The sequence below is a fragment of the Amblyomma americanum genome, chromosome 8 (genome assembly GCF_052857255.1).
Source record: "Amblyomma americanum isolate KBUSLIRL-KWMA chromosome 8, ASM5285725v1, whole genome shotgun sequence".
NCBI classification, from domain to species: domain Eukaryota; kingdom Metazoa; phylum Arthropoda; class Arachnida; order Ixodida; family Ixodidae; genus Amblyomma; species Amblyomma americanum.
Window position 1 is genome coordinate 122,530,372 of NC_135504.1, and position 6,561 is coordinate 122,536,932.

A 6,561-nucleotide genomic window follows, 5' to 3' on the forward strand; every position below is an offset into this window, starting at 1 on the left:
TGAAATTGATAACAGAAGTCGCCGTTATAACATCATTGTTATGGTATTAAAGAATAAGCGAATGAACCTACTGAAACGCTGCTCAAATATACTAAATTGAACGTATTTGAGGGCCTGCTAGGGCTAAAAATTTCAGGAATCGAGAGTATAAACCGGCTTTAAAACCAGACAAAAATGATCCAACAAAATATACAGCTGCAATCGTGAAACTTCTGGATTACCGCGATAATGTCAGCATATTCAAGGATTGCTCCAAATTGAAAGGCTCTTGCTTTTCTATCAGTGAAGGTTTTCACGTGCTATTCATAATATCCGAAAAAAATTCTGGGACCTAACAAAAGAAAATTGCGACCGCGAAAGAAAAAAAAATATTCCTAACCTACGATAAACAGCGAATAAATGAACTGTTTGCTTGGGTTAACGACCATAACGACATCATTGAAATAGTTGTAGAAGAAAAACAGAACACCAAAACCAGAATCCCGTACCACCAGAAGCAAAACCAATTACCTTTCTCAAATTCAATGCCCGCAGTATAATTAATAAGGTGCCCGAACTGGAGGCTACTTTGCTGGCTTTTGAGCCTGACGTCGCGACCATCACTGAGACATGGTTGCATCTTGGCAGTTCAGACCGTGAAATTATACCCCCTGGATATACATATTTCACATATTTTGAACATTAGGCAGACAATTACTGTTTTATATCAGTTGTCCTTGCTCTGCAAACACAATTAAATGGCATATTCTTTCTCGGTTTCAAACTGGTGTGTTATAGTGTTTATTAAAATGGACTGATAAACTCCTCCGAACTAAGCATAATCCATTCAGGTGAAAGGAACCAGAAGCATGAAAACATCCTCATGTAACGATATTTTAACTTCATTGACACAAACGTCGCCCACTGAATGACGTAAAGGTCACTCATTGAATAATGGATCCAGCGAGGTCCCTTTCCTTAGACCTCACGATAAAATCTGACCCATAACTTCACTTTGTAACCGAGCACTCGGGACCGCACAGCATAGATTAATGACGTGACCTGCCGGTGACCCACGACGCGAGGTTCATGCATGCTATATATTGGTTTGGTTTATGGTATATGGGGGTTTAACGCCCCAAAGCGACTCAGGCTATGAGAGATGCCGTAGTTAAGGTCTCCGGAAGTTTTGACCACCTGGGGCTCTTAAACGTGCATAGACATCGCACAGTACACGGCCCCTAGAGACATGGTTGCATCCTGGCAGTTCAGACCGTGAAATTGTCCCACCTGGATATACATATTTCACATATTTTGAACATTAGCCAGACCCTTACTGTTTTATATCAGTTGTCCTTGCTCTGCAAACACAATTAAATGCATATTATTTCTCGGTTTCAAACTGGTGCGATATAGTGTTTATTAAAATGGACTGATAAACTCCTCCGAACTAAGCATAATCCATTCAGGTGAAAGGAACCAGAAGCATGAAAACATCCTCATGTAACGATATTTTAACTTCATTGACATAAACGTCTCCCACTGAATGACGTAAAGGTCACTCACTGAATAATGGATCCAGCGAGGTCCCTTTCCTTGGACCTCACGATAAAATCTGACCCATAACTTCACTCTGTAACCGAGCACTCGGGACAGCACAGCATAGATTAATCACGTGACCTTCCGGTGACCCACGAGGCGTGGTTCATGCATGCTATATATTGGTTTGGTTTATGGTTTATGGGGGTTTAACGTCCCTAAGCGACTCAGGCTACGAGAGACGCCACTACAGTGAAGGGCTCCGGGAATTTCGACCACCTGGGGTTCTTTAACTTGCACTGACATCGCACAGTACACGGGCCTCTAGAATTTCGCCTGCATCGAAATTCGACCGCCGCAGCCGGGATCGAACCCGCGTCTTTCGGGCCAGGATCCGAGCGCCATAACCACACAGCAACCACGGCGGCCGCATGCTATATATCGGTACGGTGATGTGATGCTAACAATTTCTAACCGAGACAATTAAACAGCCTCCAACTTATAAATATTAGGAAATATGAGGAAAGTCGTCAATAATAAAAATAATTGGTTTTTGGAGAAGGGAAATGGCGCAGTATCTGTCCCTTATATCGTTGGACACCTGAACCGCGCCGTAAAGGAAGGGATAATGGAGGGAGTGAAAGAAGAAAGGAAGAAAGAATTGTGGTAGTGGAGGGCTCCGGAATAATTTCGACCACCTGGGGATCTTTAACGTGCACTAACATCGCACAGCACACGGGCGCCTTAGCGTTTTGCCGCCATAAAAACGCAGGCGTCTGCGTTTTTATGGAGGCAAAACGCTAAGGCGCCCGTGTGCTATTCGAGTCAATGCATGTTAAAGATTCGCATTAAAGGAAGTATATGTGTGACCGTGCCTGTGATAATGGTTTTCGAAGCAAAAGTTCGGAAAAGCTCCGGACCGTGACCCACACAATAAGCACAACTTCGTACCTTTTTCTTGGCAAAATTATTGCTTTTAAATGTGACCTAAACAAAATATGTTGGGGAAATGTGTTAGGAGCACTTACATTTTAAGCTACCAAAAAATCACAAAACGCCTGTCGCAAACGTCTATGAAATAGGTTCAGCTTAATCTTCACGAATACCTCGCAGTAACGTTGAAATTTTGAATGTTCGTAGCAATTAAAAACACTAAACCAAATGAAAGCAAATCTCCGCCCAACCAGAGAGAACTTCTCCCGAAGGCGTAGGGCGGTAGGCCGCTGCTGGCTTATTAGAGACCACGGCTGATGTGTAGCGACGAGCTGCTGACGCCCATAGGCAGAAGCGCAGGCACGAGACAGTTTCAGCACAGGCAGCTCTACTATTATCTAGCGGTCTGCCATGCACCATACCTGTAAACCTTCGATTCATGCAGGTAGATCTCGAGAACGAATTCTTGAGTACACGGGCAAAATATATATAATCAAAATTGGCTACAATGAGAAAACACTAATAGTAGGCATTAGTTGTTTGTAGAATTGTAGCAGCGGAATCTCAATACTATGTAATAACCTTCTCTTTTAGCGAAAATGCAGATTGGATCGGTGTGTATTCTCAAAACATTATGGCACATCTTTAAATAAAATAAATCTGTGTGGGTAACATCTTCTACAGTACCCTAGAAATAAGCAGTAAGAACTAATCTTTTTAATGATCATTCTTTCAATGGACTGAAACTGCATACATGCCGTTCCATTTTGATAACTGATCGTATTACAAATCTGAACGGCGCTAGAGACACGGGCGCTGGAAATACAACGTGGATAGAAAGAGCGCCTACTACAAACTGCGCTTATTGCGGAAAACACCATCTTTTTTTATACGCCAGTACGCTATCGCAGCCACAACAGCGTATCAGGAAAAAAATGCAGAATCACCACACAATGACCGACTGCATATGTCCGTCTAAAAAAAAAAAATTGACGGTGGTTTAGCTGTGGTTAAACCTGGAGTCACTTGGTCACGTGACCAACCACGTGATCATGCTCGTGATCAAGCACATGTTTGATAGCGCATCTGGGCAGTCATCTGGCCATCAAGGAGCACAATTTTCTAAGGTTTCACGGTGCTGAAAAAACCACGCTCACTTTATACCGACCTCCAATTTTCTTCACGTTGAGCGCTAAATTGTGGAAGCAGGGAATTACCGCCACAGGCCTCTCCTCTATCTGCTTTCTTGGTTGTTCACCATTGGATCTGAGTTTAATTTTTTGAAGCAAAGTTTCGACTACGGCAGTCATCAACAGGCGCGGGTAGCGAGCGCTATCCACTTACTGAAGCTGCATGTCGAACCCAGCCTGCACACAGTGCTCTCAAAATTTCGAGACAGCATGTTACCCCGTCATGGCGATGCTTCGTTTCACCAGTTTTGGAATGGGCACCGCTGAACGGCATACGTCTTTTCTTGGACCCGGGGTTATATACCCAACGCACATGATGTTTACTAGAAAAAGTGAAACTGAACATCCAGAAACTGTATTTTGCCCCGGTTAGACCGTTCCGAAGTGAACGTAAGTCATTGAGAATTGTGTCTAAAAATGTTAAGAACATCTGCAATCGTTTCGTCAAATATGCGGCTACACTAAAAACAATAAAATAGTCATCCACAAAGCGGAACCCCCGTCCAACAGGTGTCCCGCTCAACTCCGCACGGGTGTGCTTGTCATTACAAGATAAAAGTTATGCGTTAATTGACACCCCATTTGCACCGGCGTCCATGCCACTATGCGACAGCGCCCATGACGTGTTTCCGCCACTGCACGACGAGTTACTGCAGAACGGTTAGACACATTGCTTAAAAGCGGAGTTATTCAGCCCTCCAACAGCCCATGGGCCTCCCCGGCTGTTTTCGTCAAGAACGATGGGTGGGTTTGATTTTGCGTCGATTACGGACGCATCAGTGAGATCACGCACAGTTAGATCAATCTTCTTCCCTGTGTTAATGGCGCTCTGGACTGTCTCCAAGGCGCGGATCTCTGTTCTTCGTTCGATTTGCGCTTTGGTTACTGTCCCAATGGTAGCTGCAGATCGTGCCAAAACTGTGTGACCCCTGACAGCATGTGCGAGTTTCCCGTCATGCACTTCGGCCTATGTAACGCTCCTGCTACTTTCGAGCGAATGATAATAATTGGTTTTTTGTGGAAAAGAAAATGGCGCAGTACCTCTCTCATATATCGTGGGACACCTGAACAGCGCCGTATGGGAAGAGATAAAGGATGGAGTGAAAGAAGAAAGGAGGAGAACGGTGTCGTGGTGGAGTGCTCCGGAATAATTTCGACCGCCTGGGGATTTTTAACGTGCACTGACATCGCACAGCACCCGGGCGCCTTAGCGTTTTTCCTGCAAAAAAACGCATCCGCCGCGGTCGGGTTGAAACCCGGGAACTCCGGATCAGTAGTCAAGCGCCCTAACCACTGAGCCACCGCGGCGGGTGGATGCAGTTTTGCGTGGCCTCGGGTGGAAGATGTGCCTGTGCTCTGTGGACGATAGTTACATTTTCTGTCAACGTGTCGCCTGAAGCACACCTTGACACCCCCACAAACTTCGGCCTGCAGCTGGGTGTTTAAAAAATGCCCTTTTGCTTCAATTGAACTCATTTTCGGTCACGTTGCATGCAAAGAAGGGGTAAGCCCTGACCCCGCCAAACTTCGTGCCGCAGCTTCGTTTCTCATACCTTCTACCAATAAGGAACTGCGCAGCTTCCAAGAGTTCTGGCCTTATTTTAGGCGTTTTATTCACAATTTTGCATCAGTTGCTGCCCCTCTGACGCGGCTGCTCGGCAGCAGTGTCTATTTTTCGCCTTGGTAACCCGCATGCGACGACGTCTACAACACATTGCGTCGTCTCCTCTCAGCACCACCCACCTTGTGACATTTCGTCCCGGCGCCCATGACTGAAGTCCTAACGCATTCCAATGTTTTTGTCTCGGTGCATTGCTCGCCCAGCGCAAATATGGCTTCGACGAATATGTAGTTGCATATGCCAGCTGCCCACGTTCCAATCCTGAGTTCATTTGCTTTGTTACCTCGCAATTTTGTGGGCCCTAGGCAAGTTTCGACCTTACGTGTGTGGCCGTCCTATCGATAATTACGGATCATCACGCCCTGTGTTAGCTTTTTTCATTGAACGATACTTCCGGCCGCCTGGCTTGATGGGCGCTGCGTCTCTAAGAACATGAATATGAAGAATAGGTAGCACCTTCTCTAGAGGATCAGACTCTTGTGAAAAAATGTGATTACATGCCCCTGACACCCACTGCCGTTGAATTTTTCATGATTGGCTGATCAAATTTCGAAATATTTTGAGTGACTGCGTCTCGCCGTTAAGCTTATCGTGGAGCTTTGATGACGCATGTGCATTGTGGTGATAGTTGTGAAGCATAAACACTACAGTAATATGGTATCGGGCAAGCATCGCACTTGATCAAGGCTCAGTTTGTGGCAAGTGGGTTTCAAGCCATGTCTCAGGAATTTTAATCTAAGACTTTTGAACTTTAGAGGAATTTCAAAGACATATAGACGAGACCTCGAAACAGTCACATTTCACCAGGAATGTGAGTCCATGCAGTTGCCTCAACACAAACACAATGCCATAATCACGTGCAAACACTGACATATAGAGATACTATGATTTTTCTTATTTCATAGGTTATGCAAACTAATCATCATTAGAGTGAACTTCTATTTGGCATCACCATTTCTTGTCATTTGTTTAATAAATGCATCTTAGTGCAGTTGAATTTCAGCATGCCGACGAGCAAGCGAATTAAAAAGAAGCGCCTTTCTCAAACACGGTAATCGTCTGTTTATTTTCCACATTTCATTTAGGCCACTCGCAGGAAAATTATAGACGGTGGGAAATCCGATGACTTTTTCTCATATGTTAGGCACTGCTGAACAACCACCAGGCGCGTTTTCTCATGATAAGAAGCAGAATCGGCCCTAGCTTTATATTAAGCGCTTGTTGCATTGCGCGTCGTTGGCGGTAGCGGGTCAGCTGCGTATCAGTTTAAACATTATGTAATTTTTTTTGCATTTTTTT